We start from the raw sequence: 15,215 nt of genomic DNA, 5'->3' as shown, positions 1-15,215 counted from the left end.
TGGATTGTCTTCTCATAATTGAATTGTAAGAGCTCTTTATATATTAGAGATACAAGGGCCTTACCGGATGTATGATTTGAAAATATTTTCTCCCAGTCTATAGCGTGTACTTTTACTGTCTCAGTGGCATCTGTTGAAAATCAGAAGTTTTTTATTTTGATGAAGTCCAATCTATTATTTTTTCTTGTATCTTGTGTGCTTTTGGTCCTGTATCTAAAAAAGATCTTTGCCTAACAAAGTTCACAAGGTTTTACTGCTCTGTTTTCTTGCTTAAATTTTAGCTTCTCCATGCAGGTATATGATCCTTTATTCTGAGTTAATTTTTGGGTATGGTGTGAGGTGGTTTCAACTGATCTTTTTGTGTGTGGGTATCCAGCCCTCCCAGGCCCATTTCTTATAAAGGCTATTTTTTACCCAGGATTACCTTGGCGCCTTTGCCAAAGATCATTTAGCTAGAAACTTAGGGTTTATTTCTGGACTCTAAGTGCTGTTCCATTGATCTGTATGTCTGTCTTATGCCAGTGCCACACTGCCTTGATTACTGTCACTTTGTAGTAAGTTTTGAAATTGGGATGTGAAAGTCTTCCAATTTCATTCTTTTTCAAGATTGTTTTGGCTGTTATGAGTCCTTTGCATTTCCATACGAATCGTAGAGTCATAGAGTCAGCTTGCCAATTTCTGAAAGAAAAAAAAAGCACCAGTTGAGAATTATGGGGGTTGTGCTAAATCTATAAATCAATTTGGGGAGTATTGCCTTCTTTTTAAAAAAATTCAAAGTAGGCTTTATGTTTAGTAAAGTTTTAGATTTCAGAAAAGTTGCATCAAAAGTATAGGAGATTCCTATATAATCCCCTCCCTCCATCCACATCCACATTTCCCCCTATTATTCACATCTTACATCACTGAGGTTCATTTCTTACAATTGATGAACCAATTAGAAGCACTGCTCCTAATCAAGGTCTTTAGCTGAGGGCTTACGCTTGGTGGTGTACAGTGCTATAGGCATTGACCAACTATAGTGTCAAGCATCCATCATTGCAGCATCATGAGGAACAATTCCAGTGCCCTGCAAATGCCCTCTGTTCCAGCCACCCTCCCTCTCCAGGGGAACCCCTGGGTACCACTCTCTTGATACCAATGTAATAAGTTCTTCCTTACCACAGGAGAATAACTACAATAACACTAAATCTACATTGGCGCTTTGTTATCCTTCCCCCTTATGTTTGTTCATTCCTCAATCTTGAGGGATTTGGAATGAAGTCCACTCTGACTGCTTCAGATCGAGAGGGGGCTTGGAAATTACGGGGCAGATGGAAGGAACTGCTTTGCTTGCAGTCGTACGTCCTCCATGTTTTTGTCCATCATCATTTTGTTAGTTTTCCTGGGTGAGTCTCAAGAACTGGAGAGTAGGTGCTGACCACGACTCTGCTGGGCTCAACCGGCAAATGAACAATCCAAAGGCTGAAGTCTCTGAGCTATGTATTTCCTGGGTATAGTGACAATTATAGGACAAATAGAAGGCGTAAAAGAACCATGAGCAGGAAATTTATGAATGAGTCTTTCTCTGTTATGTTGGGGAAATAGATTATCATATATTCCTGGAGGGGCCACTGAAGGGCTGTTAGTTTCCTGCTTTCTAGCCTTGGCTAGAGTGTACCGGTGTCCCTAGAGCCCTTGGGAGCACATTTGTTTGAGGTTTTGTTTACTGTGGCAGTTAGTGACACCTGCTTGAGATGTGCATTAGTGTAACTTCTGGAAGGACCTCCTGACTCACTTTGAAATCTCTTAGCCATAAAAACTTTTTAATTTAACGAATATTGCCTTCTGAACAGTGTTGATTTCTTCCAATCTATGAACATGGATTTCTCACCACTTATTTTTAAATCTCTGAGAGTTTATTCTTTCTATTGTTATTGAGAATAAAATTGTTTCTTAATTTTATTTTTGGCTATTTCATTGCTGGTATACACATACAAATGATTTTTGTATATTTATTTTATATCCTATGACCTTGCTGAACTTGTCTATTAACTAAAATATTTTTGGGTGGAATTTTTTCGGATTTTCTACATTCAGGATTATCTTGTCCGTGGATAAAAAGAGTTTTGTTTCTCTTTTCCTTTCCAGTGTAATGTCCAGTACAATGCTAAAGGGAAGTGATGGGAGGAGATCGTTCCTGACTGCAGGTAAGCATTCAGTATTTCATCACTAAGTGGATACAGGCTGTAGAGTTTTGTAAATGCTACAGTTTATCAAGTTAGGGAAGGTCCTTTCCATTCTTAGTTTTTTGAGAGGTTTTTGTCATGAATGAATGTGCTTTTTCTTTTTGGCCTTTATGCGTGGATGTGAGCCATGTCACCACCACATGGTGAGGACGGCAACCCCTAGAGAACCTACAGGGTTAGCTCAGCCCTGCAGCCCACCCACCACTCAACCTTGAAGTGTGCCAGCCGCCCTGTCCATTTCGCTGAAGGCTGGTTGGCTTGCTTTTCTGCTGCATTGAATGGAAACACCCCCCAGACACGCACCTCCCAGCAGTCCTCCCCAGGCCCCAACTGAGGCCCTGTGGTCTCTGACTTGCACGGGCCCTGGAGCGCAGTTGCTTTAAGTCTTTAGCTGCTGCGTGTGCCTCTTCCTCTGGGGCTTGCTTCTCCTGCCAGCCCCTTGGGGCAGGGCCCTTCCTGAAGCCCTGTCTACCACTTTCACCGTGCTCGTCATGGTTCTTGCAAAGAGTAGGTGGTCACGCTTCTCACGCTTGAGTAATTACCACTGAAACGGGAATGCAGGCTTTAATTCTTTCTCCAGGAAACACCCTAAGACAGCACCGGGTTCTTGAATTTGTAGCCTTGGGGCTATTTGCTCAATGAAGCGGCCAGGAGGGGGAGCCCAGAAGCTCTTCTCCCTGGCCAGGCCCTCCTCCCTCTCCCAGCTCTGTGGTGGGGGATACTGCTGTGGGAGATGGGGCCCCCAAGGCTGCCTGGCCCCTGAGGCCCAATGGGGCCAGCAGGCGGGGGGGGGGGGGGGGTTCGGCTGGAGCTGGAACCCCAGGCCTGTGCTCATTTGGTAGGAAAAGAACCTCTGGTTGTAACGCCACTCAGAAATCCACGGTCACCCTCACGTGGTTCTGAGCCCTGGAATGTATTGAGAACACCTGATGGTGAGACTCGTGGGTGCAACCAAGAGAAACTCCCCTAATCCCATCATTAAGCACACGGGACCCTAGAGGAGCGAAGTGACTGCTTTGAAGGTCATGCTCATGGGGTTGGGTCTTAGACTGGTTAGCATACTTGATATTCGAGGGCTTAGGGAGATCAGGCCCTCCTCCGACACAAGGAAGAGCTTGGGAAAGGGCGTTTCCTCTGAAGGCAGTGCTGAGCCATCCCGCTGTGTCCTCTAGACTCTGAAGGGCTTTCTGGGGAGCGAGACCCCGTACCCACTGCCTGCACACATGACGTGCTTTGAGGAGATAGAACGAGCTGATGAACACGACTGCAGCTGCAGGCCTTGGGCTGGGGTTTTCTTTCTGGTCCGGCATTTCCGTAACCTGTAGGAACGACTGCATCTCCAGAAACTGAGCAGGGATGTCTTCCCTTCCCCCCCGGGTGATTGGAGGGCAGGGGCTTCTCCCGGCCTGAGGTGGTGCTGATTCTACAGTGAACCCGGCCCCTTGCCCTCAGAGACTGATGATCCCCTGACCCCACAGTCTTCCCTGAGAGTTTCCAGCGCTGGGCCTTCAGGGGGAGCTCGGGTATGTTCCTTCGGGAGGAGCAGCTGGTTCTGGTCCTGGAGGGCACCTGGGACAGGAAACAACTGGCAAAGGGAAAGCTGAGGTGAATGGAGGCAAGAGATCCTCACAGGGGCTTGTATATAGCAGGTGCTCAAGATAATATTTGTTGAAAGGATGTGTTAGTGAGAGCATCCAACTAGGTGACCGCCTCAAAGCAGGGGCTTGTGCTCTCCTTTTGCCCAATCTTAGAAAACCAAGGAGCATAGAAGAGTCACACTAGCTCTCCAACACTCATTGAAAATAGTCTGAACTGAACCGAGTGATCACAGGCTGTTTCAGTTACCTCTTGCTGCATCACAAGCCACCCCAGAACTTCGTGCCTTACAACCACTTGTTCCCTGACATTGGGCTCAGCTGGGTGGATCTTCTGCTGGTCCCACTTGGTGTCTCAGGTCAGGTCATGCCTGAGTCGCCGGGAGGCTCGCGCGGCCACTGGGGCCTCTCTTGCTCTTTGTGTGCCTTGGGCATCCCCTTTCCATGGGGCTCATCAGGTGGTCTTTCCTGTGGTTTCCAGCAGTGTGCCTGGACCCCTTTCCACGGTGGCTCGGAGCTCCAAGAAGGGCTCCAGGAGGCCCCCCACTGTGCGAGAGCAGGTGTCCATCAAGCCTCCGCTCTAACTACTCTAGCCCGGGCCCCATTGGCCAAAGCGGGTCACATGACCAAGCCCAGCACCCAGGAGGATCAACCCTGGGGCTGGTGGTGGGAGAGTCCGGCAGGGGCGGGGGTGGCAGGGCTTTCCAGGCAGCGAGACGAGGCAGCAGCTTTGCAGCCCTGGGTCAGGGTGAATGGGCGTGGGCAGTGGCTAGAGATGAGGCTGGAAAGGGGGTGCAACCGGACCGAGAGGCCCTTTGAGTGCCATGCTGCCGAGACTGGACGTTATCCTATAGGATGGCGGCAGGTCAGCAGAGGTCTCTGGCAGGGGCACGTCATCCAGATGGTGGCCCTGTGAGCGCGGTGGACACGGGTGGAGGGATTTGGGGGCACCAGGGAGCTGAGCAGGCGAGTGATGGCGTTCTGCAAGGGTAACAGTGAGAACCCGGGGAAGGCAGGCATAGGGAAGGGAGGAGGAGAGCCTCAAGGACTTTTCTGGAGAAAGAACCTGCCCGTGGGACCTGTGCAGGTTGGCTGGAGGGGTGCGGGAGGGGGCTACCATGTATGGGAGCTGGGGCCTCCCGCTAGGGCGCCGGGCACTGGGGTGTAGTCAGCCGGCTGGCTCTGTGCGTGGAGCTCAGGCTCTTTCTAGTTAGACATACAGATATTTTAGGGAGAAATCATGGGTGTGATGGAACTAGACTATTCTTTTCTCCCTGAGTTGGCATCCTCATGTGTTTGCTCGTTGTTTGCTCGTTTCTGTTCATTGTCTGCTTGTTGTCTGCCTGTTGTTTGTTTGTTTTCTTTAGGAGGCACCGGGAATGGAACCCAGGACCTCCCATGTGGGAAGCGGGCACTTAACTGCTCGGGCCACACCCGCTCCTGTCGCTAGATCTTGAACATGAGAAAACTTGCCCCAGGTCCATCGCCTGTGGAAGCTCAGTGAAGACAATCTAACAACCCTAACATGAGAGGAAATGGGAAGAGAGGTGCAAAGTGCCTTTAAATCACAGCACCACACGCAGAGGGAGGCGGCGAATGCCAGGTCCCAGGGCCCCCAGGGGCTCGGGGCGGTGGAGACCAGCCTGGAAACCAGCAAGGCAGTACTTGAAGCTGACCTGTAAGTGGGCAGCCCGCGTGGGCCTGCGGAGGGGTGTCGCCCAGGGGGATTGCCGGAATTTGGAGCGTTTCCTTTGGGAGTTTTCGATTTCAGGCCCACGGCCCTGGGGAGCTGACCCAGCCCTGCCCCCTCAGACGGCGGCTTGCTGAGACCCCAAGGTCAGGGGGCCGCGGCTCAGATTACTTTCAGCCCTCGAGCTGCTGTGAAGGGTCTTGGGAAAGTGGGGACGGCGGGCACACCGCATTCTTCGTTAATTTGTGTCATTACTGGTGAAGCTGTGATGCAGCACAGACCTTCTTGGGCGCAGGGGAGGTGGGTTATGGGCTTGGAAGGCGAGTGTGGGGCGAGGACATTTCCAGCAACCTTTACGCCGAGCTGGAGTTGGAGCTAGAAGTAGAACGGCTGGCAGCAGGCTGTGCGCAGAGGGCCAGCCGGCCCGGGGCACCGGCGCCTGCCCGGATGAGCCACTGCGTGTGACGACCCGATCCCCGCACCCCGCGCGGGGGGTCTCAGGGAACGGCTGGTGCCTTGGCCCTTGGCAGGGTCCTAATCCAAAACCGAGTCGCTGGACAGGGCAACTCGTCCTTGGCTCGCTTGTGTTTCCAAGACTAAGCGCTGTTAGTGCTAGGACCCAACTGATGCTTTCTGTGCCTTGGAAGCTTTCACTTACGATTCTAAAAATTACCGTGGAAGCTGGGTAAGTTGAGGCAATTGGATAGAATTTGAATTTTCAGGGTTGCATTCATCGCGTGCTCTCTGGGTGCCACGGCACTGCTGTCGGGACGTACAGGAGCTTGTTGATTTGTCAAGCAACCCCTGGGATAGGTGTCATCACCTCCATTTTACAGTCGAGGAAAGTGAGGCACAGAAAGGTTAAGTAACTTATGCTTGGTAACACAATAAGGGGGGGAGCTAGCATGGAACCAGGAACCTTCCAGAAGTTTCTCTCTCCCATTTTTTTGACCCCATCCTCTGAAACTGTGGTGGTTTGGTTTCTGGCATTAAAAAATTAAAGTGGAAAAATCATATGCTTGGAGGAGATAAAGTAAGTATGAGCTCCCTTCCCCCCACCCCCCCACCCTGCAGCAGGTGTGAGGATGTACCAGGCTGTGTGCACCCAGGCCAGCTGTGCGGTCAGCGCCTCAGGCCTACAAAATGCTTGCAAAACTATTACGCTTTAATCTGGAGTATTGTTTCCCTAGAGGCCTGAATCGTCCTGGCCAGTTTGGACCCTCACGGTTGTGGCTCGGCCCCACCCCAAGAGCCTGCTGGTGTCCCTGGGGCTGCAGGGAAGCACATGTTTTGCAAGAAGTGTTCGATGCCCTCCACTCTTCCTGGCGACCCCGGGCATCCCCGTTGGGGTTCCCCTCAGGCAAGACTCGATCTGGGAGGGGGCGCCTGGCCCACCTACAAGGGACAAGTGTGAGGGCTCCAGGGGCTGGGCTTGAGCAGGTGCAGAGACTTCATAATGAGGAAGCGAGGGGTGCACAGGGAGGAGAGAGAAAGCACGTGGGCGTGCACACACACGCTCACACATGCACAGACATGTGCACAGTGCACACACAGATGTGCACACACAGGTGCACATGCACACATACAGATACAAGAACGCATATAGACAAATAATCATGTACACATACATACATAATATGCGCACAAATGTGCACACGGTGCACACACAAGTCATGAATGCACACACGGACATGCATGTACACACACGTACACACACATCTGCAGACTCACATGCACACATGAAGACACATGCACACACAGGAACACTTGCATATGAACACACATATGTACACACCAAAACACAGACACATGGGCACACACATGCCCCAGGACAAAAATACATATGCACACACACAGGGACAGACATACATGCATGCACATGCGCGCGCACATATGTGTGCACACAGTTGCAGTGGGGGAAGGGGAGCTGGAGAGAGGGAGGGTTTGAGATGCAGAGAAGGGAAACGGCCTTCAGATCACGCCAGCGGCCCAGGGGCGGGGCACGGCGAAGGCGGCCTTGGTGAGGTGCCTGAGGTGTGAGGAAGTCGGCGAGGCTTGGAGGAGCCTTTTTCGTTGTGCCTTTTAAGCTGAAAGCTGCGTTGTGATGGCTCATGGGCGTGACTCGGTTGGTGACAGCTGGTGTCATCACCCTGGGTGAATCGCGCTCTCTGTGAAGTATCTTCCGACCCGAGGTACAGGTGGGCTCCGATTCCGCTGACCTGGTGCGCTTCCCGTCGTTGCGGGTGTCTCGTCTTCCTGAGCTAAGGATGGGGATGAGGGCGCGGTAGGTCCGCGGGCTGCTCTGGACACGGGGTGCAGTGTGCGGTGCCGCCTGGGCTGGAGCCGGCTTCGAGCTTCAGCGGGGCTAGGTCAGGGCGGATGTGAGGCTGGTGTCCCAACATGCTCTGAACACATTTAGCTGAGTCCCAGGGCTCAAATGAAATGGACTTCAAACCCAATTCCAACGATGGAAAGAATTCTGGAACTGTAGCCATGGAGACTTCTGGCCGTTTGGGAACAGTGACTGAGCCCTCTTGCTGGCTCTGGCTCACCTGGACTTCTAATGCGGGGCGTGTTTTGCCACGTCTGTCTGCACCTTGGCCTGCCTTCCTTCTCCCTGGGTTCTGGGAGCACGCCCCCCTGCATGTGCCATGCACCTGGCCCTGGCCACCCCCTTTCTGGGCATACCTGCTTTCCCCTGATCCCTGGCCAAGCTTCCGGAACCTATGGGATGTTTCTTGGCTTGGAGAAGCTGAGGGCCTAGGAGTGCAAGGGATGTGACTGATGACAGTGGCCAGTGTCACCTGAGCCTGGCCTTGGAGCCAGGCACTGGGCTAAGGTTATAACTGTGGCCTCTCCTTGGAGCTCTTGTTTGCTTTTTTCTGGGCGATGAGATGGTGGTTTGGAGAGGTGGGAGACCTGCCCAAGGCCACACAGCTAAGTGGCCGAGGTGGGGTTTGAGCCCAGGTCTTTCACCTATAGTGCAGGGTCTTTCCACTGCTTACTGGCCCTTAGACTTTTGGATGGGGCTCGGCAGGGGACCCCAGGTGTGGCTCTGCCTGGAGGAAGGGTCTTGGTCTTTGTCTCAGACTCTGGTCACTGCGCCGATGAGTGTCCCTTGCAGGGACGGCAGGTGGAGGGTGCAGAGTGGTGTGGGGGCTTTCCAGGGGCCCTCTGGGGGTGTCTAGGAAGGAGGGTGCGCTTGGAGCACATTTCGCCTGTCTCCATCTGACCTGCCGTTTCCTCACTTGTGACCTAGAGGATTCCAAGACCTGGCTCAGGACCCTTCTAGCTGGAATATCCTTGGAGTCTAGGAAATATGCCTGACTATATCTATTTTCCAAAGTTTTCAAAAATTTTTTAATGATCGGAGAAATACATGCTCTCTGAAGAAAAACTGGAAAATGCCAATTATGCAAAAAGATAATGGATTAAAACCAACGTCTTATCCCATATTTTGGTATATGTCATTCTGGATGTTGGTTTTCTCCGTGTGTATTTGAATGTCTGTGCACATAAATAAAATGGGATTACCTATGATACATAATAGGCTAGTGGGCAACCTGCTCTGCTTTTTCCCTCAACAATTCACCTTGAACATCTTTCAGTGTTGATTTTTAAAAATAGACAGTTCGTTTAAGGTGGCTAGAGCTTAAGAGGAAACGGTCAGATACTGGTAGACGGATTTCGTTAGTCAAACACAATTTGACTGTGAGATGCTGGGATATAAGGGATGCTGAGTCAAATATCCTGCCTTCATGGCGTGAAGGGAGGGAAGAGACACGTGCTAGAGTGGTTGGCCCAGTAGCCGTCTCCTGGAGCTACAGCCCAATTCTAATGGGAGGCTCCTGGAGGGCTTCCTGGAAGTGGTGGCATTGGGGACGTGGAGGAGCTTTTCTTGCCTTATTTGGCAGTTGTTTCCATTTCCTCGTGTGGGAGATAACCAGGCAGAGAAGTCAAGAGCCCTGGATTTGGGATTGATAGAACTGTGGGCGAGGCTGTGTGTTCTGCCCCTTTGTAGCCGTGTGACATCTGGGCAGAAGTGTCTGAGCCCTGGGTTTCCTCTCTGCCAAATGGGGACAACTGTGCATTCTTTATCAGTCGAGAAATAAGGCAGGCCAGGGACCTAGCAGCATTGGACTGTAGCAAATGCTCCAGTAAATGGTGGCTATTATGATTATTATTGTTTGAATTTGGTAAAATAGCTATGTATATCTCAACCTAGAGTAAACTGGGCAGAAAATATATGAACCTTTCAGAAATTAGGAATAAAAAATTTTCTTAAAGCAATGGCCTAGTCCTATATTGATATACAGAATATTCTGATATTACTCTGACAGTACTCCTAAATAATATTGTGCTGATATTACTCCACAATAATAGTGGACTTAATTAATAGGCTTTCCCAGTTGAGAATCTTATTTAACTTCATGCATCACCATGTGAAGTTCCAGACTCAGCAAATGGTTAACTTTCTGGTACTTCCATGGAAAGACTACTCCATCAGTTTTGGAGGAGGAGGCGTCTTGTTGAGAACTATGCCAAAAAGAAACTCTCATTTGGCTGTGGCATTAGGCAGATCATTTCCAATGGCTATCAGTAAACTACAGTCCAGCATGTGTATAAATGGGGACGAGGTAAGATCTTCTGACTTTACGTTGCTAAATGTGACTTTTTAAAAACATCTGTCCAAATGAAATGCTCTTTTGAAATGTGTACACAGACACACACACTCGGGGACGGTCTGATTCTAATTTCTCTTGCCGCCCAAAAGTTACGGCCAAATTAAATTAATACATGAGAGACTTGTTTTGTTCAGCTCCTGCAGTAACTGCTTCTGTTTCTTGAAAGACCTTTCTTTTCACTGACTTCCTTATCTGAAAAGGTTTACCGTGTCTTCATGCGAGGAGTTGTCATGCTTTAGAAAAATCACAAGCAGCAAAAAGTCAGAATTGTCAGTTCAGAAGACACTGCTTGTTCCACTGGGTACGACTGAGCAAGCAATGCTGGCAAACGATCTTTAGAAAAAAAAGAGAGGGGCAAGACGAAAACGGCGGCAGAATGAAGATAAAAAGGGTTGCGGGCTTTATTCTTGCTGAAGGCTGGCCACAGGAAATCTGTAGGAGGGGAGGCACCTATCAGATAGGGCATCTGTTGTGTAATGAAGAATAGAAGACAGAAGACGAGCAGGAGGTCCAGGTGATGCTCTCTCTCCAAGGGGCACAGAGCCTGGGAGAGAAGCATGAAAGCACAACCTTTGCGAGCTGCCCACCTTTAATTTACCATCGACACAGCTTGTAAGGCAGAGTCTGGGAGGGGAGGGGAAGCCATTTAGAAGGGTGTAAGTAAACTGGAAATCTGCTTTTCATTTCTCCATGGTCTCATTCATTATGAATCCATTTCTAGCTGTACCAGGCGTCTTATTAAAAATTACTAACATGTCAAAAATTTCCTAGTCCCGTGATATTTATGCTACTTTTCTAACATCTTCTTGCTGTGTGTGTGTGTGAGAGTGCGGTTTCATTAGGAAGAAGCCAACTTATGCTAATGTGTAGTAACAATATTAAATGCATGTCTTTGTCAAAAAATTCCTGCCTCGTGGTGTTCTGCTGTAAAATGCACTGTGTTGTGCTTTAAAAAAATCATACTCAAAAGACACGCTCTCCGTGAAAGTTGATTTATGAACATACAGCTAACGTCATCGTGACATCATTGGACCTTTGTGGTTTTTAGTTTCTATACGAAGGTTCAGCTTGGCGACTTCATGTGGAAAAAACTGGGGAGGTGCTGGCCGGGGCAGCCAAAGCGGGCGTGGCTCTGGGCTGGGTGGTGTCTGGGGAGCCCCCAACACTTGCCTGAGCCGAGGGAAAGGAAAACAGGAATGGAGAGTGGGTTTGTCCTTTTGCAGGGAGTTTAGGGCGCTGTGCTTCTACCTAACATGAAGATGTAAGGGGCACGGAAGGGGCCTCTTGGGCAAGTGCATGCCTTGGGCGTAATGTACCCTACGAAGAATGCCTAAACCACATCTCTTAAGAACCACGTGATGATCGAATGGGCTAGCCTGGGCCTTCCAGGACCAGCGCGTGGGGGCAGCGCTGGCAGGGCAGCTGGCACATGGCGGAGACGGGCAACCGCGACGCTGGACATGCCTCACCAGCTGCCCCGCCCCGGACCAGGCCGGCTGGTCCATCGAGCCCTCCGCCTCCACAGAAGCCCTGCTGCGGTCTGCTTCTCGGCGTGCTGCAGCCTGACACGCGGCCCAGCCGCAGGACCCAGCAGTAAATATCCATCTTCAACAAACTGCTGTCACTGCCAAGTCACCAGGGACTTTTAAGGGGGAATTAGGAATTAAGAATTGGTGGCGATGGGTAATAAAAGATGGATTGGCTTATCTGTGTGGCTCTGCAAATGTGTGGATTGGAATAGGTGGCGAAGGCTGAAGTAAGGCGGTGCTGAGGCCCCCGAATGGGTCCTACCTAGTACCTGGCCATGAATTTCTAGTTATTTTGTTAAAATGGTGACTAGACACACACACATTTACATCCACACTCGTATATCTGTATCTCAGAATGGGGGAGTTAAATCAAATAAACTCCACCTGTGTGCTTCAGTGGCAAGAATTTGGTTGTCCATTGGCCTCCTCTCGGAGAGTGGCACAATAATGCCTGCCTGCTTTCTAACACGCAGGCTGGGAGGTTTTATTTGAATACTGTAAAATTCAAGTGGAAAAAGTCTATATGCCCGCATTTTAGGATTTAGTCTATTTGGCAATCTAAAAGAAGAAAAAAGTTAACTGAGGCTAAAGAGCTTGGTTCTGTATCGGCTGTGTGTATTTTATGTGCTTTTTGATGCCCTGAAATAAGAAGATTATGATGTTTCAAATCAGGCTTACCGATGTATTTTCTACTTTTTAAGCCAGCAAACCCTTCGCATTGCTAGGGCTCAATTCTCTAATCTCCCAGCTGAGGCCGAAAGGTGAGCTCAGAAGAACATCGCCCCTTTTCAGTCGTGGAGAGGAGCTCAGCGATGTTGAGGAAGTGCTGGCTCTGCTCGTATCTCAGAGACGAAAACCAGCAGCGCAGCCGTCGGCCGGCCGCGAGCCTGTCCACGGGCGCAGCGCCAGGATCCACGCGAGCTTGTGCAGGCGCCGGGCGGGCTCTGCTCTATGTTGGGAGAGTCAGATGCGTTCAAACCCAGGCGCCCACATCTCACCCACGGGAGAGAAGGGTGTGGGTGCAGCCGGGGAGCAGACGGCACCGCCTCGGCCGCCTCCTTTAAGCTGCCACCCCCAGTGCTCCCCAGTTCCGAGGGCCACTGGAACCCCGGCCCCTTCCTCCCCACCCTCCCGGGCAGGACCGGTGTCTTGGGCCTCCTTCTGTCCCTGCGTCCATTCCTTCCTGCCTCTGCCAGGTGCTTGGCACACGGAGCTACCTGATATACGTATTCAGGACCACAGCTGCTTCTCTCCTTTTATTTGCAGTTTAGCAGAAGGCCTTCGAGGCCTTGACCAGATGGGTTAAAGAAATGTGGAGCTTTCAGCCTCCAGGGAGGGCCGATTAGGGCACCCTCTGGGGCCGCCTGAGGCCCTGGTGCACCTGGAGCCCCTCTCGGGCCTGCACTGGCGAGGAGCCCAGTGAGGGTGGCCGGGGGACGTGTCGGGGTGCACCTTCAAGGTCCCCCGAGCGAGCCTTTCCCGCCTCAGAGTGGAGCCGGGTCTCGCTGGAGAAGGAATTTTGGTGCTTTCGTCCAAAATGTAGCCGCAGGCAACCCAGTCCCGGATCCTGCAGATCTGAGCCGCTCTCGACTCTTGTTCACCTTGTCGCCAAGGCCGGCCGTCTCCAGCCTTGTCCCTGCCCCCACAGAGCCTCGAATGGCGGGACGGGGCTGCCCTGGGTGGATTGAAGCGCAGCGCCTCGGGGCCGCGGCTGTGGGGTTTTCCCTGCCCCGCCCCGGTGACATGCCTGTGCGCCCTCCTGGGAACGGGAAGGGGGTTGCCACACCGCAGTCCCGGTCCCCACGAGCCGGATCCTGGAAACAGCCTGTCCCAAGCCTGGCGCCTGCCGCGCCGCACATGCACTTCCAGGGGCTCCGCGGAACTAAGAGTTGGGAGAATTCTTCCTTCCCACGCCTGGAAGAGCCCACTCTCCTCCTGGCCGTGCCCCGCCGCACTGGGGCCAGGTGGCTCCGGGACCCCTGGGTCATCCTCTCCCTGTGCCCACGGCCCGCCCCCACCATTAGCCCAGCTTGGCCTCCTCTCCCTCTTTCCAGATACCCCCTGGGGCATTTCAGCAGGTCCCAGCTCCTCCCTCCTCTGAAACACATGCACACACACATGCACACACCCACACACATGTCCATGCACACACGTGCACACACACATGTACACGTGCACACACGCACACACACTTTCACACACGCACGCACACATTTCCCTCCCTTCAAACACTGCCTCCCCAGCTCTTCTCTCAGGCTAAAGTTTATTTTTTTGTTTTTTTAAAGGCCAGTAACAAGAGTTTATTAAGAAACAAGACAAAGGAAAAGCACACGCCTGAGCCACGGGTGCAGGTGTGCCACAGGGTGAGGGGTGTGTGGGGTCCCGAGTGGGCCTTATTGAGGCCTTTCCTCCCCCCTCCCATATTAAGGCGGGGCCTCAGCTGCCTGCTGTCCTGACTGGCTGCCTGTCTAGCTTCCCCTGCCAGCCTCAGGGAACCGATGGGCAGGCCCTTCTGCAGTTACCCGGGGCTGCTTCTGAGCTGGGGGTTTCAAAGGGGACCTGGTGACCAGGGTCTTGGAGGGACTTTCAACTGTGGAGGTGACAGCTCTGTCTGCAGCAGCTGCCTCCCCTCAGGGGGTTTCCGGGTGGGGTCTCGTGGCTTTATCCAGACCAGCTGCCTCCCCTGTTTCCTGTACTAACCTGCCTCAACTGCCCCCTCGGAGAGTTCACCCCCTTATTCTCAAGGGGAGCTGAAAGGCGATGGTCGTTCCCTGTAGCTCCTCCTGCTGCTCAGGGGCACTAGAACCTACCTGCCCAGGTGTGGAGCTCTCTGGCTGTTCTATTGAGGTTGAGGGAAGACGGGTCCAACACTGTGGTTGGAACTGGATGAAATCCCCACATGACTACTACCTTGTTCTGGAAGGTGTTGATTCTGGAAGAAATAAACTTAGAATTTTGAAGATGCATAATCCTACTAAAAGGATAAAGATGGTGGTAAGCAGCCCCCCAAAGGGGGCCAGCCATGACATACTGGACTGCAGGATGGCAAAGTCTTAAACCGCGGTGCCCCTGGCTGCTTGCTTCCTTGTCTTCAGCACCCCTCCTCCCCATGCAGACCACCTGTCTGGCTCTTTGCTCTCTTAGATTTTGCCATCCAGGTGCCAAACCATGGACTTGGGTGTTGTATGGGACACCTCCCTCCCTCCCTCTTTTCTTTCTCTCTCTCTTTCTTTCTCTCTCTCTTTCTTTCTCTCTCTCTCTTTCTTTCTCTCTCTCTCTCTTTCTTTCTTTCTTTTCTTTCTTTTCTTTCTTTCTTTCTTCTCTTTCTTCTTTCTTTCTTTCCTTCCTTCCTTCCCTTCCTTCCTTCCTTCCTTCCTTCCTTCCTTCCTTCCTTCCTTCCTTCCTTCCTTCCTTCCTTCCTTCCTTCCTTCCTTCCTTCCTCCCTCCCTCCCTCCCTCCCTCCCTCCCTCCCTCCCTTCCTTTTTCTTTCT

The 15,215-nt window shown here is 51.6% G+C and overlaps 1 long non-coding RNA gene across 1 annotated transcript; it reads left to right on the top strand.

Annotated features, from left to right (window-relative positions):
• The first annotated feature begins 2,127 nt into the window (after positions 1-2,127).
• On the top strand, positions 2,128-9,799 carry LOC131278970 (uncharacterized). The gene is made up of 2 exons (XR_009186317.2): positions 2,128-2,186; positions 5,188-9,799. It is a non-coding gene; the product is annotated as an uncharacterized lncRNA (long non-coding RNA).
• Positions 9,800-15,215: the final 5,416 nt, after the last annotated feature.

This window comes from Dasypus novemcinctus, chromosome 6 (assembly GCF_030445035.2).
Source record: "Dasypus novemcinctus isolate mDasNov1 chromosome 6, mDasNov1.1.hap2, whole genome shotgun sequence".
In the NCBI taxonomy this organism is placed as follows: Eukaryota; Metazoa; Chordata; class Mammalia; order Cingulata; family Dasypodidae; genus Dasypus; species Dasypus novemcinctus.
Note: the sequence above shows the minus strand (reverse complement) of the source record. Positions and strands in the feature narration are given on the sequence as shown.